This window comes from Hylobates moloch, unplaced genomic scaffold, assembly GCF_009828535.3.
Source record: "Hylobates moloch isolate HMO894 unplaced genomic scaffold, HMol_V3 SCAFFOLD_3, whole genome shotgun sequence".
In the NCBI taxonomy this organism is placed as follows: domain Eukaryota; kingdom Metazoa; phylum Chordata; class Mammalia; order Primates; family Hylobatidae; genus Hylobates; species Hylobates moloch.
Genome location: NW_026652278.1, coordinates 175368065 through 175387182, shown reverse-complemented (window position 1 = coordinate 175387182; position 19118 = coordinate 175368065). Strand labels below are relative to the sequence as shown.

Sequence of the window (19118 nt, the reverse complement as noted above, 5' to 3'; positions counted from 1 at the left end):
AGCTTTAATCTGTGCACACTACTCTTCCCCAAACTTGTAGAAACTCAACAAATAGGATCTGTGGCTTCCTAGAGTTCCCAATCTAGTGGGAGTTACAAAGGTAACTTCAAAACAACAATGTGGATGAGAATTATTGGAGCAGAGATATGAAATTGTTAACTTTAGGAGTACCGGAGGCAGGACTGGCTATATAGCTTGTGAGTCCAGTGCAAAATGAAAATGCTGGGCCCCTTCTTCAAATTCAAGACGACAACAGCAGATAATTAAACCATGCAGCGAGTGGGCCCTTCTGAGCTGGAGGCCCTGTGTGACATCAGTCACACATCTGAGTGGCTCGTCCTGATTGGATGGGCACATTTATTTCATGCAAAAAAATTAGAGAAGTTTTACCGTTTGAAGATGTAGGTGCTGAGCTAGACTTTGAAGGATGGAAAGAACTTTGAAAAGATGGGTAGAGCAGCCCAGGCACATGATAAAACATGTGCCATTTTTAAATTCCCATATAATTAAAAAAATTAAGTGAGATTTATTGGGTCAAAGTGATTTGACAATCAGGAAGGAAAGGGAGATGGAAAGACTGTACTACTGAACTTCAATTATCTATTAACGAGAAGCAATCCAAAGGATTTTAAGAATAGAAACAAGATGAGATCAATTTAGGGAGATGTCTGTGGTGGCAGAAAGACAGACGGATTGATTCTTGTGATGGAGTCACAGGCAGCAGGGACCACTGTGGGTGAAAGCAACGCATTCCTTAACTGGGAAGTGGCAGCAATCTTTTTTTTACCTCTATTTCTCTGTAGTCTATTAGTCTATGTATTTTTTTTCCACATGAAACAAGGGTCTGTTTCTGCTTAGAAGACGTCTTCAATTATACAATGCAGGCCAAAAAAAAAAAAAAAAAAAAAAACTGGAATAATGGAATTTTAACCAGATTTCTTTTTTCTCTGTAGACAGCCTTTCAGGGACATCTCCATTCTGGTTATAGAAGGAGACCTTGAAGTCACTCAAATGTGCATTCAAAATGTATCACCTTTCCTTGGCCTTTCAAACAGACTAGTATTCCAGAAAAACCATGTCACTTTGCATTCCGGGCAACGCTTTGAAGACGTCATGAATGAAACACTTGCCCTATTCATCCCCGAAGAGAAGCGCAGGTCTGTGCACGCTCCGTCTGTCTGTCTCTCATCCTGACAAACTGTTTTCAGCAGTGGGAAATTAAAACCTTCTTCCTTCCTTTTCTGTTTTTCTTATAATAACTCAGCCTTGAGTCAGAGGTACACACTCAGCCTCCCAAAAGTGCTGCTGTCATGGAAAGGAAGATCCTTTTGTTCCCTAATTTATCATCTCTTAAAGAAAGCTACAAAGTTCAGGATGACGAGGATAGAATCAGCCATCCGCTTAAACTGGGGCATGCATGCAGGGAACTGGATTTTAATACCTGTAAGATGCAGAGATAGAATTTTATCCATGTCGCAGATTCTGAGAAAACAAGAAAAAGTGGTGAATGTATTTTAATGTTAAAAGAAAGCATAAAAATCCAAATTTTTTAAGGAACAATGCTCCATAAAGTAAAAATTTAGAACTTTTTTTTTTTTTTTTGCTCCCCAATTAAACTTTTACTGTCTGTGTTAAACTACATAAATGATGTAGCCCTTTCCGGGTCTCAGAGTCCTTACCTGTGACAAGAACAGATGCTTGCTGAGACCCCTCCTGCAGTAGGGCACAAGGTTAGCACTCTCTGGCTGGGTGCATCTATGTATCAGATGCCTATATAGTGGGTAGGATAAGAGGATCTACATTCCTGCCCAAATATGTGCCCACACAACACCAGTACCTTTGAGCGTGGCACTTACATAGCTAAATGTCTGTATTTCTCAGATGAAGGGAGTTGTCCTTGTTATTTTCTCCCGGATACTGTGTGGATGACACAGCATCCTCGGATAATTAACATTCCTCTAACCCTGTGTAACCGACTGGGGTAGGACGGAGTTAGCAGCTGCCAGGGCAAGTAGAATCAGAGAGTGAGAGAGGCATCCTCAGAGGCATCAAGAAATGCGTGCATTTCCACGGCTCCAAGAATGGGCCTGCGCGGCCCTTTAGGAATTTCCTCTGTAGGTCTAATTAATACATCCAACTAGATCTTAATATACGCTCTTCGTTTTTGTTGCTTTTTTTTTCAGATGGAGTCTTGCTCTGTCGCCCAGGCTGCCCTGCAGTGGCACGATCTCAGCTCACTGCAACCTCCAACGTCCTGGTTCAAGTGATTCTCCTGCCTCAACCTCCTGAGTAGCTGGGATTACAGGGACACGCCACCATCCCCAGCTAATTTTTGTATTTTTAGTAGAAACGGGGTTTCGCTATCTTGGCCAGGATGGTCTCGATCTCCTGACCTCGTGATCCATCCGCCTCGGCCTCCCAAAGTGCTGGGATTACAGGTGTGAACCACCGCGCCCGGCCCATTTTCATTGCTTTTTAAAAATATGACCATTCACTTTTTACATTTCTTATGTCACACACACACACACACACATCAAAAAGTGTCTCATATTTGCACTGAAATGATTTTTCTTTAAGGAATACACATGGCAAGGGAACCAAGTAGGATGGGCTCTGGGAAATGTCTGCTGTCCAGAGTCTGGATTGTGGAAAGGGATCTGCACCAAGACTCAGATTGTGCCAGGCGGGGAAGTTAGTGAGTCATGTAGCAGGGGCTTCCGAGGGCCTTGGAGCAAAGCCCTCTCTGGTGACCACAGGCCCAGCAGGGGTAGATCGTGAGAGTGAGTGCAAGTATAGAGAGTTGTTAGCATTTGCTGCTTCCTGGTGAAGGGTTATCAGGTGAGGACGAGCGGGTCCCTTAGAGCACCAGTGACTTTTGGGAATTACCTGCAAGAAGGTACCAGGAATAACCCCCAACTTCTGTCACTGAACTACAGGAAAGTAGCAAGAAGTTGCACCAGTAAGGGGCAAGAATGCTATAACGAGGTGTTTGAGCATGTTGACAACCATGGCGCCAGCTATGTCTTTTCTGAAGATTTTCCGGTTACTGAAACATGAGAGTTCAGATTTCTAATACCAGGAATAATAGAACCGCACATAAGCAATGTGCCTCGCAGTCGACACTCTCGCCTGGGTCACTTCCCTCCTTTTCCATGAATACTGAAAACAAGGTTCTCAAGGAGGCTTAGTGACCTGCCCTGAGTGGCTGAGATACAGGATGCAGAGCTAACAGACCCCATAGCTTAGAAGGTAAGAGTCTCGCTGTTTCCATTTACCACTCACCTGACTGTGGTTTCCTTAGAGGACACATCTTTCCATTTTCTTTAAACCACTCACTTTGTTTGTAAAAATAACATAGATCACTTGTAACATACTTTAGTTAGAATATCGTGCATGTATAGAAACACGATGGAGGGAAATCCCTCTTGTTTCTTCTCTTTGTCATTTCCTTTGAAGATAATAATACATTTGGGCCTGTAATTATTTTTGTTTTTATTTCTTTTACCTCTTCCTATTTATAGCATGGCTAAGTGGAAAGAGGGAGAGAGAGAGAGACAAAGGAAGGAAGGAAGGAAGGAAGGAAGGAGAGAGAGAGGGAGGGAGGGAAGAAGGAAAGAAGGAAAAGAGAAAGGAAGAGAAGGAAGAAGGAAAGAAGGAAATGAAGGAATTCGTATAATTTAGGAATTTATAGTAGAAGGGATAAAACAGTTCAATTCAAAGGGTTGCTTGTATTTGGTGACTTAAGCAAAATGCATCAAACACTAGTCATGAGTTTAAATTTCAACTCCATGAGCAATTCAATATGGCATTCATTTCTATTGGAGCCACTGTGTACATTTTAATTGAAGAACCAGCAAAGTTGTTTTGTGTTGTGTTGTTTTCTCATGTCGTTGCATACCTGTACACTCCCATTTTTAAAAAAAACTAATACTCCTTTTTTCTCGTTTAATATTTGCATTTCTTTAAAATACACGTGCTATGTAGCATCCTTCTCTCCTTTGCACCTTTGCTGTCTTGCTGTAGAAGGTCATACTCCTTACAGTGTTTGCCTCTCCCTTGAGATTTGATTCCAACTGGGCAGCAGGACTGAGCCAAGCCTGGGGTGTCTAACAACCTCTGCGAGCGGGAGAGGCTGCGGATGCTGGCAGGCTCGGAAAAGCGTGGACTGGTGCGTATTGGCGTATGCTGCCACTAATGGACACTCCTCGGGTTTTTCCTCCTTTTCTGATACAGGGCTTTGTAATCCTTTCAATTTCGTGACCTGCTTGGGCTCATTCAGGCTTGGTGTGGAGCCAGCTCAGAAACATTCAGACATACCCATGGCCAAGTCCAAGGGGAAAGGGTTAGAAGAAACTGTTCTAAATCAGTTTCTTTTGTGGTCACTATGGCTCTACTTCATCAGAGAGGAAGAACATTTTTAATCATCAATACATTTCAAACACACAAAACATTTCAGGGATATAAAAAGAGCTCTCTTGGTCCTGGATCTACTAGTTATCAATGCTGTGAAGAAGAACAAATACCCACTCCTCTCCAAGTCGGCTTTCCCTTCCATAATGGTGAGTGACAAGAATACCCCAGGAAGATGATAAAACAATTTTATAAAATGCCGCATAACATTTGGGGTACATACTAAAGTATTGGGATATTATTGAAGTATTTGGATATTAGACATTTGTAAGTATCCACATTAGGATTTTTTTAATTTTAACAATGGCAGCTTTGATATCATTTGAACACTTTTAAAATAATACCATAAGAAAAGCCATCTTCTACAAAAATACAGTTAATGCCAAGTGGTTCTTATAAACGCCATTTCTCTTCTTAGATGACCTCTCTTCTCTATTGCTTAAATTACGTTGTTTACACTTTTGTTGACATATGTGAAACTGTTAAATCAAGGTTAGCCCTAAGCTGCCTCCTTACACATTTAAGTTCGGCCTAAAGGTTTTTCTGCACCTCCTGAATGATAACAGGTGGAGGCGTAACCGACTGTAGCCTACACCTGTGCCAGTCACCGAGTTTCGGCCAAATGTAGCCAGACGTTCAAACCGTGTTCACACAAGGCAAACGCCGAGCTGCCACCCATCCAGCTGTTTCTGTACCTCACTTCTGTTTTCTGTTCCTCACGTTCCTTTTTCCATAAATCTTCTTCCCCCGCATGGCTGCGCTGGGGTCTCTGAGCCTACCCTGGCTGAGAAGCCCGCCCCATTCACAAATTGTTCATTACTCAATTAGACGCCTTTAAATGTGATCCAGCTGAAGTTTTTCTTTTATCAAAACCAAGGCTAATTTTTTTCTAATTTAAAATATACAGAATCAAAAATATGTAAAATCAATTTAATGCTAATTAGCTTGATTGTGGTGATTATTTTACAATGTATACATATATCAAAATATCACATTGCACACCTTAAATACATTTTTATTTATCAATTATACCTCAATAAAGCTTAAAAAAGAATTCAAAAAGGAAACAGTAAGAATAATAAAATATATAGCAGTAGTGCAGAATGCTTACTTATGCATATTTTTGGTCAGTCAGGTGTGTTTAAAAGAACCATCTTAGTTTTTGATCCTTGCTGTTACCAGAAAACTCGTAACAGAAATATAGCCCCAGGGGGTGGATATTCAAATGGATCTGTTTGTGTAGCTCCCATTAGTGATGTGAAGTGTATAAAATATGTATTAAAAGGTTTCTCTGTGCTCACTCACCCCTCCACGACCTCTGCTCAAGCAGCGTCCGACAGCTGGCTGCCCCGAGGGCCAAGCAGTTAAGCTACAGAAAGAAAGCGTTTTTTCTGAAGGCCAAAACAAGCTGCGGAGCGCAGGCTCTCGGGGACAGCTACTTCCAGCTGAGGCTTCAATGTCCAGGAGGCGGACGGCGCTGTCCTCCCTGTTTTCATGGCTCTGCAGGCACCAGTGAGAATAACCCAGCAAGAACCGCTTTTCTACCGCCAGCAAATGCCACCGTGGGTCCAGAGAAGCCAGAAGTCCCAGGGACACCCTGAGTGCCCAGATGGCCCTCTCTGTTGCAGGAATGATTCTCTCTGTTTTCACCAGCATTGGCCGGGCCTCCTTCCCCATACTGACGGGATCTGAGGGGGGACAATGGGGCAAAGAGTCAGATGAGACAGACAAAAGGTTGATTCTCCTACTGTGGCCTGTTACTAATTGGTGCAAAGGAGCTGTTGAAGCCATCACCCTGACGTGCAAGAAAAAACAAAGCAGAAAAACCAAGCAAATAGGCTTAGATGGGATGCTAAAATGATGTTTAACACACACACACATCCGAATAGAATTGATTGGTGCGTTTTATTTTCAGACATTTTAAACGTTCAAACTGACCTTCATTTAACCCTCAGAAATTCGATTTATTTCCCACGCGCAAGATTTGGACATTTGCATTCCACGTGCAGCTAGAAGAACTTGCTTCCTGCTCCTGCGAATATTAAAATAAAGACACATAAAAAGGAAGAGAGGGAAAAGAGAAACAGAGGGAGTGACAAGGGAAGGAGGAAGGAAGAAAAGAGAAGCATTCTTGAAACCAAATAAAATCCTTAATGTCAGGTGGAGTAATTCTACTGTGGGAAGGTCTCCAGGCTGGGGGAGAGTAGGAGGTAGAAGGAAATGAGGAAAGGCAGAGACCACAGGATGTTAGGCTGAGATTTTTCAATCCAAGTAAAAGAGTATTTGACAGTTGATATATGTTTTTAAATGCTACCACAGGCAGAATCTCTGTAGCGCTCTCTGTAGTTCTTTAGCCACAAATCCACTAAACTTCCATGTACAGTTGACTCTTGAACAATGGTGGGGAGGGGCCGGGGTAGGAGCACCAGCCCCCTGTGTGGTAGAAAGTCCGCATATGACTTTTAACGCCTTAAAACCTTAGTTACTCATAGCCCACTGTTGACTGGAAGCCTTATCAATGATATAAACCGTCGATTAACACATATGTTGTATGTTATATGTGTTATATACGGTATTACTATAATAAAGCAAGCTAGAGAAAAGAAAATGTTATTTTAAAGATCATAAGGAAGAGAAAATGTATTCACTGTTCATTAAGTGGAAGTGGATCATCATAAAGGTTTTCGTCCTTGTCATCTTCACGTTGAGTAGGCTGAGGAGGAGGAAGGGGAGGGGTTGGTCTTGCCGTCTCAGGAGTGGCAGAGGAAGAAGAAAATTTGCATATAAGGGCACCTGTGCGGTTCAAACCTGCGTTGTTCAAGGGACAGGTGTATAGAGAAAAGTCATGGAGAAAAAGGGGAGTGCTGTCTAAAAACTCTTCCTTATGAAAACCTCACTTTTAGAGAAGCCTACATGACAGCAGAAATGCACACATCTGGAATGGGTGATTCAATGAATATCTCTTATTTTAATCCAAATGTGCAGCCTCATGTAGTCATTCAAAAGCGTCTATTGGCAGCAACTCTGCAGCACAGAAAGCAAGTTTTCTCTTTGGAAGGTGTGTCGTCTTGCTCTTGGATTTTTGGAGACCCAAGCTTTAGAACTTGTTCATGATCATGACTTAGAAAAGCTCCCCAAGACACTAACAACCTCGTTACTATCCCCAGACCTGGCACAAAGTTCAGTGCCAGTAAGATCAGTAAGATTCGCTCAGCACTGCAGGAGTAAAGCTGGAGAGGCCGTGGGTATGGCCTATCAAAGGATAGGGACAACAGTGTTTTGTTCATGAACATAGAAGGACTTCATAAAATCAACTGAGGGTCAGAGGCCAAAAGGTTGTGTTATTCCTATTTGTATTGTTATCTAACATATTGAGAACTTTTTATCACTGTATTAAGTATCGATACAGTTGTAAAACAGCCAATCTTTAGAAAATGTTAAATTGCAGAATAATAATCATCCAATAAATTATATATTATTTTAGGTTGAGAGTTGAAATAAAATGTACAATTTGTAACAGCTACCTGCAAATTTGCCAACCATCATACAATCATAAAATGTGATTAACTATTTGAAAAGAAGCATTTCAAAGATTAAAGAAATAAGTAAGTTCTTCTCCAAGAAAATAAAGATAGTTGTATGTATTTGTATTGTATAGAATCATATTGACGTCTTATTTTCTATATAGTATGAGTGACTTATGGAAGTTAATGACACTTATCCTTTAGCTCCTCAAACAAACACACTCACACACACACACAAACATGCACACAGACACACACACACACATAATCTTTCCTGGAGACATGCATGGGGCTCTAAGGATTTTTCTTAATTGATATGGAAAGATTCAAATATGTAGAATCACATTTTCTCTCCCTTCACTTAGAAACCTTTGCATTTTGTGAAGTTAGCAGTTTTATTGATCAAGTTGTTTGTCAGCATAATGAAACAGTTGGTTTATTGAGTACTTTGGGTAATGAAACCATCATTAACTGTACCAGGGAAGGAAAACTAGACTACAAACTTTCATTACTGCATATATTTGATAAAAAAGGTTTTTTAAACTATATTTTTTCATAGTAAAGATGGTACCAAATGCAGTCATAGAAATATTAATACGGCATAGTATTATGGTGTTGGAAAGAAACACAAAATTTATAAAAGTTATTCTCTTTATTTCAGGAAAAACTCTATTCTAACCATGATAGTTAGCTTAGCATTTTCCTTGAAAATTACCCCTAAATTCTAACAATAGCTCTATTCAAGAGCTCCTATTATATGTAATTTTTTTAATGTCCAATTTTTACCAGTTTCTCCCAGAAGAGAAATAATTGATTTCCATTCTCTGAATGACTTAAAGTCTTTCAATTAAGTGTTTATTCTTGTAAGTGTGAGGGTAGTCTGAAATCATGGCCTGGTCTCCAAGCAGAGACTCCATTCAGCTGGGTCATGCTTGTTAGTCTCTTGCAATGGGGTAGGAGAAAGCATCCCATAAAAATTACTAATCATCATTAAATCAGTCACATGTAACATGAAATAATTTGACACATGAAAAATTTAATGAATTGTGTGTCAGTCTAGTATTTTTGGTTCTATAATTGTATCAATTATGCATCAATTATAATTACATCAATGTATATAGAACTATAACCAATGTATATTTTTGTTGTTGGCCCCATTGATAGGAAAGCATTTAAGGCTTTAAAGAGTGGCTTCAAAAGCAGTAAGATGTTGTTTTGTGCAGAATTCTAAGGGACACCTGAATCTTGTCTTGGCACAGCCACCCTTCTCTAATGGAATGCCCAAGGGATACAGATGAAAGGTAAATCCAAATACCAGTTCATTATTAATCGGGCTAGACCCCAAATTCTAGCTATTTGTAAATCAAACTGGAAGAGGTTGCTTAGACTAGACCTAATAATCTAAACCTTCTCCCAAGAACGAATCTTACCACAAGATGACCATAAAATGAAAGCAGCCAGCATTCACATCTAAAGAAGAGAAGAGAGCAAAGACCGATACCTGCTGGCTTTCTTTCCAAGCCTGCCCCGTGAAGTAGGAAGCCAATGAGACTTACTTATTTAGTAAGTAAATGTAGCCAGTCTTCTGCTGCAGTCTTCTTCTTCTGAGCCAATTAGGTTAGTATTCCATTCGCTCCGAGAAAAACAAGGAAAGTAGTAGGTACAGGAGCAGGAACCTCACCTCATCCCTTGCAGGATTGTTGAGTGCTGGAAAATGCAGGCTTATTCTCTCACCCTGCACCTAGAATACTCTGCGGAAGCAGAGGAAGGCATCAGCTCCCATCCAGGATAGTTCACCTAAGACCACCTCACATGCCTTGTACACAGCAACCAAAGATAGAATCAGGAAATCTTCAGACAGAGTCCCAACCATCTGGGGATGATCTCCAACAAAGAAATTCCAGGGCAATGATCTAGAGTTGTAATTCTTTGCTCTGTAGATAAAAATTCTACTAAAAGAAAACAATTTTTTTCATTATTTCCTGCTGCTGTCCATTAGACTGTGCATTCCTTGGAAGGAAGATCTGTTCTTACTGTTATCTGTGTGCCTGGCAATAAATGTTTGATGAATGAATGGAGCAGTCAGAGGAGATACCCAATTAATTTTCACAGTAAGGGTCATGGAGAGGAGAGGCATTTGAAGAAAGCTGCACAACCAAACACATTAAATATAACAATTTTTCATTCTGATTTGTAAGCTGAAGATAATGATACAAAATATTTGCATATTTTATTAATTACACACACACGGCTGTTACTCAGCTTCATGTTATGAGGTAATAGGAAGACACAAAAGAGGAGAGAATCCATCAAGTAGAGTTACAAGGGGTTCTGCATATTACTAAGCATGCTTTTTAAGTTTCTGAGCTACAGAAGGTATGTAAGTTATTAGGGGAATAATTTTAAGGGGAGACATCAAGGCTTCCATCTTTAACATGAAGGCTATAGATATGCGTCCTGATCGGGCATGTGCCAGGCATTGCACCAGACACCAAAGATTGAGAGAGAAATAGAGCACGACTCCTGGCCTCACAGAGGTCCCATTCTAGCTAGGTTTCAAATACATCCGTGGGAACGTGGGAAAGGAAGTACTGTTTTTTTATGTGCATCTAGACGACTAGTAGGAGAAAACATTTTTGTAAGATCTGAAGTATAATGAAAATATTTCCCCATGTTAACTTTGGGTGGAGGGATGTATGTTAGGCCAAAGTTAGGTGGTATGGTCCGAATGCTGGTGGCCCCCAAAGTCCATATGTTGTAACCTAATACTTGATATGATGGTATTAAGAGGTGTGCCATTTGGAAGAGATTAAGTCATGAAGGCCCCAACCTCACAAATGAGATTAGTTCCCTCCTTGGTGGGGGCATCCTTACCTCTTCCACCCTGGAAGGACACTGCAAGATGATGCCATTTCTGAGGAACAGGCCCACATCAGACACTGTATCTGCTGGTGCTTCGATCTTGGATTTCCCAGCCACCAGAGCTATAGACAATAAATCTATGTTCTTCATTAATTACCCAGTCTCAGATATCTTGTTATGCAGCCCAAAGGGACTAAGAATTATGGCAAGAGAGTAGATTTGAGGAGGGGAGTTAAAAGGGAAGAAGATGGAGACCATGGCATAACACAAGGATGAAAGTGTATGGTGTTCCTTGGAGACTTGGCTCTCTGGTGGTTAAAGCAGAACGTGTAGGTGTGGAAAGGACTGAGAATCCATGGAGAAGAGAGTGGTGGGAAGAGGCTTTAAGACAGACTGGGGCAGAGTGTGAGTACTCCTGGCTCTGTGCTGAAGAGCTGACCTGTCAGTCCCTCAAGGTTGACCCTACTTCCAGATCGGTGTTCTCTGCTACTCTCCTCAGGGACCCTGATTCCAAGCTCTTTGCTTGTTCTCTGGGATCATACTTAATGAATTATCTCCTTTATCATCAGTCTCTCCTTTTTTCTCGTGTTTTCCCTTTAGTCTAAAAAAAGCTTGAAATGTCTTTCATAATTAAAAGAACTAAACACGTGGGTGCCCCTCACCAGCCACCATGCTCTTTCTTTTCTACCCTTCCCTTCATGAAGACTGATCCATGTTCCTAGAATTACTTCATCTCCCTTCCTCCTGCCTAATCCCACTGCAATCCCGATTCTGTCCCACCATTATATTCTCCCTGCTCTGACAAACATTACTGACCCTGTTATTGCCAATTCTCTGGGACCCTTTTGCATCCTTATCTCAGTGGATCTCCTGTTGCATTTGCGTGTCATGCATGTTCTCCTTCTGGGTCCTTTCCACTTCCCTGGCTTCACATGCGTTCACTTCCCTCGTTTACCTCTCATTCTCTGTCTCAGAACGCAGGCCCTCCTCTATCTGCCATTTAATGTTGATGTCCTTCAAAATTCAGCTCTTGTTCTACTTTTCTTCTCTTTCTATATTCTTTTCATGAGTAATTTCATATTCACTCATGGTTTGAACTGCCAAATATATATATGATGATGTCTTTGACATCTGTCTCTCTAGCTTGCTCTTCTCTGAATTTTAGATTTCTATATCCAACTTCCATCTATCCATAACCACTTGCCTATTCCACAATATCTCAAACTCTCAAAATTCAAGGGATAGTGTAATGATCTCCTCCAAATCTGCCCTTTTCTTGTATTATCTAATACCAGCTCATGGTATTATTATTCACCATGTCATAAAAAACAACTCATTCTAAACTACTTTTTCTCTTTTATTAGATTCACTCTTTCAGATAACTAATCACAACATTTGGTGATTTTATCTCTAATTTTTTTTTGCTTTTCTTTTTTTTTTTTTTTGAGATGGAGTTTCACCCTTGCTGCCCAGGCTGGAGTGCAATGGTGCGATCTAGGCTCACTGCAACCTCCACCTCCCAGGTTCAAATGATTCTCCTGCTTCAGCCTCCTGAGTAGCTGGAATTACAGGCATGTGCCACCATGCCCGGGCAATTTTGTATTTTTTTAGTAGAAACAGGTTTCTCCATGTTGGTCAGGCTGGTCTCAAACTCTTGACCTCAGGTGATCTGTCCGCCTCAGCCTCCCAAAGTGCTGGGATTACAGGCATGAGCCACTGCACCCAGCCTAAAATGTTTTTTAATTGTATCCTTTTCTCTGTACAAATACCAGCTCAACATCTGTTGCCTGCATAACTACAACGTCCTCCCAATCAATACATTTTACCCCACTCTTATTTCACATTTATAACACTCTTCATCCAACCTCTACAGTGAATCAAATTAGATGTGATTATGAACTTCCCTGATTAAAACCTATTATTGATTCCCCATTACTCAAGATATACAAACTCCACACCATGGTGTATGCTTGCTTGTTTAAGATCATTGAAAGGTTTCTCACTGAACTTGAAACGAAATCCATATAATTTACCACGATCTCCAGGGCCTTGCGAGGATGGTCCTTCATTAGCTCATCAATCTCATTTCTAGCTGCTTCCCCCACCCCCACTTGCTTTTATAGGCACAATGGTCTTCCTTTGGTTCTTCAAGAAGTCAAGCTCTTTCTTAGCATAGGACCGTTGCAGTAGAACCTTCTCCAATTTTTGCATGTGCTAGTTTCTTCTCATTTTCAAATGAGACCCGCCCAGAGAGCCCATCCCTGGCCATCACATTTAAAGTAGATCTATCCTCTCACTTTGTATACCAATAACTTACATTTTCCTTCATAGTATTTATCAGAACTTGCACTACTTTTATGTATTTGGCTCTTAAACTATAGATTGCTAACTCCGGAGAAGCTGGGTGAGCTTCTTTTCTGGTTTATTCTGTATCCTCAGCAGAGTACTCGATCAGCAGAGGTTAAAGGGCTTCATGAACCCTTCATTCCTACTTCCTTCTCCATCCCTCTGAGCTTCAGCTTCCTACATCATTGTTTATGTTTTCATAATACTGAACTGTTTGTCGTTATTGAGAAATTTTAGGTACCTTTTCTCCTGCTTTTATAACTGCCTGGATAATAATCTACGCTTCTTTTTCTTCTGAGCCTAGATGACTTTTTGAGCCTCAACTTGGCATCTTTCCTCCAGGAAGCCTTTCTGAAAACAGAGGCGATGCTCAGTTCTGTCCCTTTGAGCTTCATTGTCCTGGTCCTTATCTGTAATCAGCTTTCCATGTTCTATGAAGATGACTGCTTTTGGATATCACCCCACCCTCCCAATCACACAACCTTATGCAAATTCCTTACAGGAAGGCCCATATCTCATTTCTCCTTGTACCCTCATCTCCACCTATAGTGCCTAATAAATAAATACTTCTCTAAGGACCCTATTTTTGAACTTTATTCTTCAGATAACAGAGATTTCAAGAGTATTAAGCATAAATGTGGTGCAATTCAGTGTGTTATTTTAAATAACCCTTTGCGGCTCTATGGAGGCTGGACTGTAATAGGCAGAGCCTGATGCACAAAGATGAGACCCTGAGATTGGACAAGCAAGAGACACTGCGCCAGGGCAGCATGCAGCCAAGGTGGCTTTAGAGACATAGACTCTAAGACAAGAGAGCCAATTTGAAATGGTAATGACAGGGAAGGTGAACAAAAGGAGTGGGGAATCTGAGATGACCAAGTTTTCCGATTTGATTGAGTGAGTGAACAGTATAATCATCTATAAAAAGCAAAATGGTATTTGACAAGGCTGCCAATGTGGTGCAATTAGTATTCCAATAATCTGTGAATTCTATCAGCCTCTCCCATCAATCACAGAATATTTCCATTTGTTCGCTCTCATTTCTGAATTAACTAATGTTCCTTTTGCTTATTTGTACACTCGAATATTTACCAATAGTGTAAAGTGAGAATGAGAGTACTTTTCTTTTTTATTAACCCATAAGTCCATTTGTCTTTCATGTTCAATCTTTGTAATTTAGAATGCAGCCAATACAGAGGAGATACATTTCTGTTTTACTTTCCTGAAAGATAATACTCTCTCATGGTAAAGTAACAAATTTTGCACATTTACTTTAATTGTGAGCATCAACTACTAAATTTCATTAATCCTTCTCTTGACGCCTGTATAATTTTACATAATTCCCAATTTCTGTCAATTCTTAATTTAATGAACTTCATTCCAGTGACTAAATAATAAGCTTTGAGAAAAAATACATATAATCCAAAGAATTATCTTAATGTAATATGGTTTTTTCCTGCATGAATTTTTATATATACTAAGAGAAAAAAATCTAATAAAATGTTTTTAAAGTGGAAAAAATTTAAATATCATCAAAATAATTAAAATGCTAGTCCATATTAGACCTATCCTATTTACCAAAGAAAGGCTTGCTCAAATATTTCCTTCCTAGCAAGTGTCTTAACTTTAAGACACTTTTCATTTTCCCCGATTATAAAATAAGAATAGTAATTGAATTAGTTAAGGGTTTGTGGAATGCAATTCAAATTAGTTTAGGTACAAAAAGGCTTATTACCACAGCTTCATGAAAAGTGCTGAAGATAGCAAGCATGCGTTCACTCAGGCAGTGTCCGTGAGCTCAGACGAGGGTGTTCTCCATCACTCGTGCCCTCTCTCCATTGCTCACACCCGCTCTCCATCACTCTTGCCTCTTTTCCCAGGATGAGCTTCATTTCCAGGCAGAGGCCGTAATATGTGAGGTCCTATTTAAATCTGAACCTGTCAGAAAAAAAGATTGCAACTTCCCTGCTCTTTCCAACAAGCTTTCCAAAGAGAAACAATTAGTGATATTTGGATCATGTGACCATCCCTGAACCAATTAATGGTTTCCAGGGAGAAGGCGGACCCTGACTGTCCAGCTCGTGGGTCCAGCCTTTGGTCCTGGGAAGCAAGATCAATTCCACCAGACCTGGAGGTGCCAGAGAACTGCACAGAATCAGGAAAGGGTGGCCCCCTTACGAAGGGGAAAACATACAGCAAAAACTAGATTTCCAGTAATACACATTCGAAGGTGGTTGACAGGGTAAATTAGAGAGTGGATAAAAGCACATGAAAAAACTCCATAAATGATGGCTTTATTAATTACTAGAGTAAAATATTAATACAATCATGACCATGTTTTACCTTCTGTGTGCAGAGGAGAAGTCTGTCTCTGCTCAACCAGTTCTTGGGCCTTTAATGTGCAAGTTAAATGTAAAGGTAAGAGATGCAGAGTTGGAGAATCCAGGAAAGTAAAAGGGATCATACATTGATCTAACATTTGCTGAGTCTCTATCCTGTTCTAGACATAGTTCTAGGTGCTGGAATACCACAGAGGACCTAAACAGATGAGGTCTCCACTCTTGTGTACTTGTGTAAACAAAATAATTTCAGATACGACTAAAGACTAGAAGTCGATAATACAGAAAAATAATATTAAGATAATACAGAAGTCTTATTAATAATATTAAAATAATTCAGAATAATAATATTAAAACTTGACTAGGATTGAATTACTTTAAATCGCGTGGTCTGTGGATGCCTTGGCAGGAAGGTGATATGGAAATGATCCAAGTCAACTAGTACCTACTAGTTGGATTGCAGTGACCAAGACTGTCAATAGTAAAGACAAATATGGAGAGAAAACAGGGTCCTGTATGCTCTGATGAAGGATTTCAATTTGATTCCTTTGAATCAAAAGGCACTAGAAGCCGTTGAAAGATTTTGAGCAGAGAAATAACATAATGTGATCTGCTTCAGGCTATTTAAAAGCATTATGCTAGCTTGTAAAAACAAAATAGAAGATAAAACAGATTAATGGGAGCCAGAGTGGAAACAAGGCACTGATTAGGAAGCTTTTGCATTCCATGTGGTGATGATGATGACATGGTGTATGGAGGTTGCCATAGAGATGAAAAGTAGACCAATATCAGGTACATCTTGGTGATAGAATTAGCAAGACTCAACGTTGGGTTAGATGTGGAATCTGAGGGTAGAAGAGATCAAGGATGGTTCTAGATTTTAGTCTTTAATAACTGGGTGGATAGAAAGATAGGAGGAGTAATCAATTTAGGGATTTAAAAAAAATCGACAAGAGTTTCCTTTTGCGCAAGTTAACTGAGCTGTCTATTAGACATCTAAACAACAGTGTCAAATAGGCAGGCAGCCACATGAGTTTGAATGGGTTAGGCTGAGGGTATAAATATTAACATCATTAGCATATACATAGTATTAAGAGCTCCATATTGTATGAGCTATCCTAGGGAGAGGGTTTGGATACTGATGACTACAGGACCTAGAACTAAACTCTGAGACCCAAATATTTAGGTGCTCAGCACAAAAAGAGGAGACAACAATTTGACTTAGAAGAATGCAGTGATCAGTGAAGTACAGAAAAGAAAAGCATAGAATTGCAATGTGGTGGAAAAGAATCTTTGGAATAGAATTGATGTCAAATGCATCTGAGAGGCAAAGTATGACCAGGAGAGAGAAATGATCCTTGGATTGACCAACACCACAGGGGCCTTTGGCATCTTTGGTACCACTGGTGACCTGGACAAGAACAGTTTCAGTGGAGTGGTGGTAATGGAAGCTCAGACACTGTGGGTTGTAAAGAAACTGCGAAGTAAAGAATTGGAGAAATGGGCCAGTAGCTATAGGAAGACATGGGTCAGTGTGCTCAAGGGAGAGTTTTCTTAAGCCAGGAATGTATAGAACAAGCTGACGATAATAATTCAGAAGAGGATGGGAAACCGAGATGCAGAAAATGGAGCATTATTTTCTGGGTAAAAGTCCCTAGAAGTGGAGAAGGGCAAAATACAGAGCACCAGTGAGGAACTGCCTTTGATCAGAGCCAGGGATCTTCATCCACCATCACAGAGAAGAAGACAAAGTGTGTGGGTAGAAATAGAAGTATTTAGACAGATTTGATGGTGAACACAGAGAAAGTTTCATTCTGAGAACTTCTATTCTCTCAATTACATATGTGACAAGATAATTCGCTGAAATTTTAAACCATTGGAAATATCTGAATAAAAAGGGCAGAAAATTGTTTCGAAAAGTGAGCAAGTTAAACAGTATAGGCAAAGATGCCTGGATTGTAGGGTGGTGTAAACTGCCACTGGATACTTATGGATGGTTTTAGACAGAATGCAGCCAGCCGGGGCGTCCATTGTTCTCCAGCCACGATTAATACACAGACAGTTGGGTTTGACCAAGTTAGGTATTTTGCTGGTGAAAATGACATTGAGAAAGTGGCAAGGGAGGTTTGGGTGTTTGAAAGCAATGAACTTTCAGGAAGGCTTGCTTATTATGAACGGGAGCCTTTCTTGGTATTTTTTTGAGGTGCCTCCATGCAGATTTACAACAACTTGACAAGGAAATCGTGGTGTGGGGTTGGCATTTCTTTGAACTTGACCCCGCACTGAGAATTCTGCCTGAACTGCACAGGGGACGTGGACTCTTCGCGGTTATCATATCATCATCGTATTTCCATAAAGGCCGGGTTATCTTTTAAAGAGATTTAATAATAAAATTTAAAAATAAAATTCCCAGTTTATTGTTCCAATAAATAAGGCTGTGTTCGCAGCCACCATGCCCGTTCATTTCCATGTCGCCTGTGGCTGCTTTTGCATCACAGCTGCAGAACTGAGTAGTCACCATGGCGACCACACAGTCCACCAAGTCCAAAACATCTACTCTCTGGCTCTTTAGAGAGAAAGTGTGTCTACCTCTGATTTAGGACATAAACCACGTGGCCCCTTTCTAAAACTCTTCTACCTTTCCATTCGCATTTTTCCCACTCTTCTTCAAGCTCACCCGCGGTTCCACAGCCACATGGACATCCTTTCTGCTTCTTAAATGGAGCAAGTGCTTATCAACCACAGTGCTTTTGCCCCAACTGCTCCGGGACCTGGAACACTCCTGTCCAGATCCTCATAAGGCCAGCTTGTCTCACCATTCAAGCTTCAGCCTCCACATCTCCTCTCCAAGGACGGATCTCGGGCACTGCATGCCACAGTTTCCCTCCGAGCACTAATTACGGTTGCATACTTACTTATTGCTTGCTTGCTAGTGTGCTTATGGGCTGCTTCCCTCCCTGAGAATGTAAGCTCTGTTGGGACGGGGCCCATGTCCACTTCTTGCTCACTGCTTATATCTCCAGAGCCTCAGGCCTGGCACCAAGGAGGTGGTCAGTGAATACTTGTTGAATGAATAAAAGCAAGAGAAGAGTTATAAAGAGCTAAGCACTTTGCAACATTGCATGTTTTCCTTCATGATACTCCTTTGAGTTCCATCTTTTAAAGAGTTTGCTGTCTAGTTGAACACATGGAGAAATGGCCTTGAATATAATCCAATAGAACACACTTGCAAAGCAGCATGCACGATTAATGGTACAGGCAGGCTGCAGCTTATTCCAATGCTTGGCCTGTGCTTTGGAAGTACATCTTGGAGACTTATTTCTGTGGTTATGATTGCTCTTCATGAATCACTGGGGTTTAGCTAGACCATATAGAACACTAATAATAAATGCGCATGTGAAGAGAATTAGATCAATTATCCAAACACTATAATTCAGTCAAAACAGGATTTATTGCTAAAGGATAAAAAGAGTTTTCCCGTAGCTTAAGCCTGAGCTTAAGTGTGACTGCTCATTACGTTCACTGGGTACATGTTTTGCTGTTTACTTTGCCTTTTAGGATGAGACTAATTTGTATTTGCATGACACTTTTCCAGTGGCTTGTGAGAGAGCACATGTGACTGAGAGTTAAAAGCCTA

The 19118-nt window shown here is 40.5% G+C and overlaps 1 long non-coding RNA gene across 3 annotated transcripts; it reads right to left on the bottom strand.

The window, feature by feature from the left end:
- Nucleotides 1-1078: 1078 nt before the first annotated feature.
- Nucleotides 1079-9570, bottom strand: LOC116466092 (uncharacterized). Of its 3 annotated transcripts, XR_009212639.1 has the most exons (4): nucleotides 9436-9564; nucleotides 6349-6442; nucleotides 5522-6098; nucleotides 1079-1482 (listed from the first exon to the last, which is right to left on the bottom strand). It is a non-coding gene; the product is annotated as an uncharacterized LOC116466092 (long non-coding RNA). The 3 variants fall into 3 exon arrangements; XR_004247349.2 differs by lacking the exon at nucleotides 1079-1482 and having other exon boundaries at nucleotides 4082-6098; nucleotides 9491-9570; XR_004247348.2 differs by lacking the exon at nucleotides 1079-1482 and having other exon boundaries at nucleotides 4082-6098.
- Nucleotides 9571-19118: the final 9548 nt, after the last annotated feature.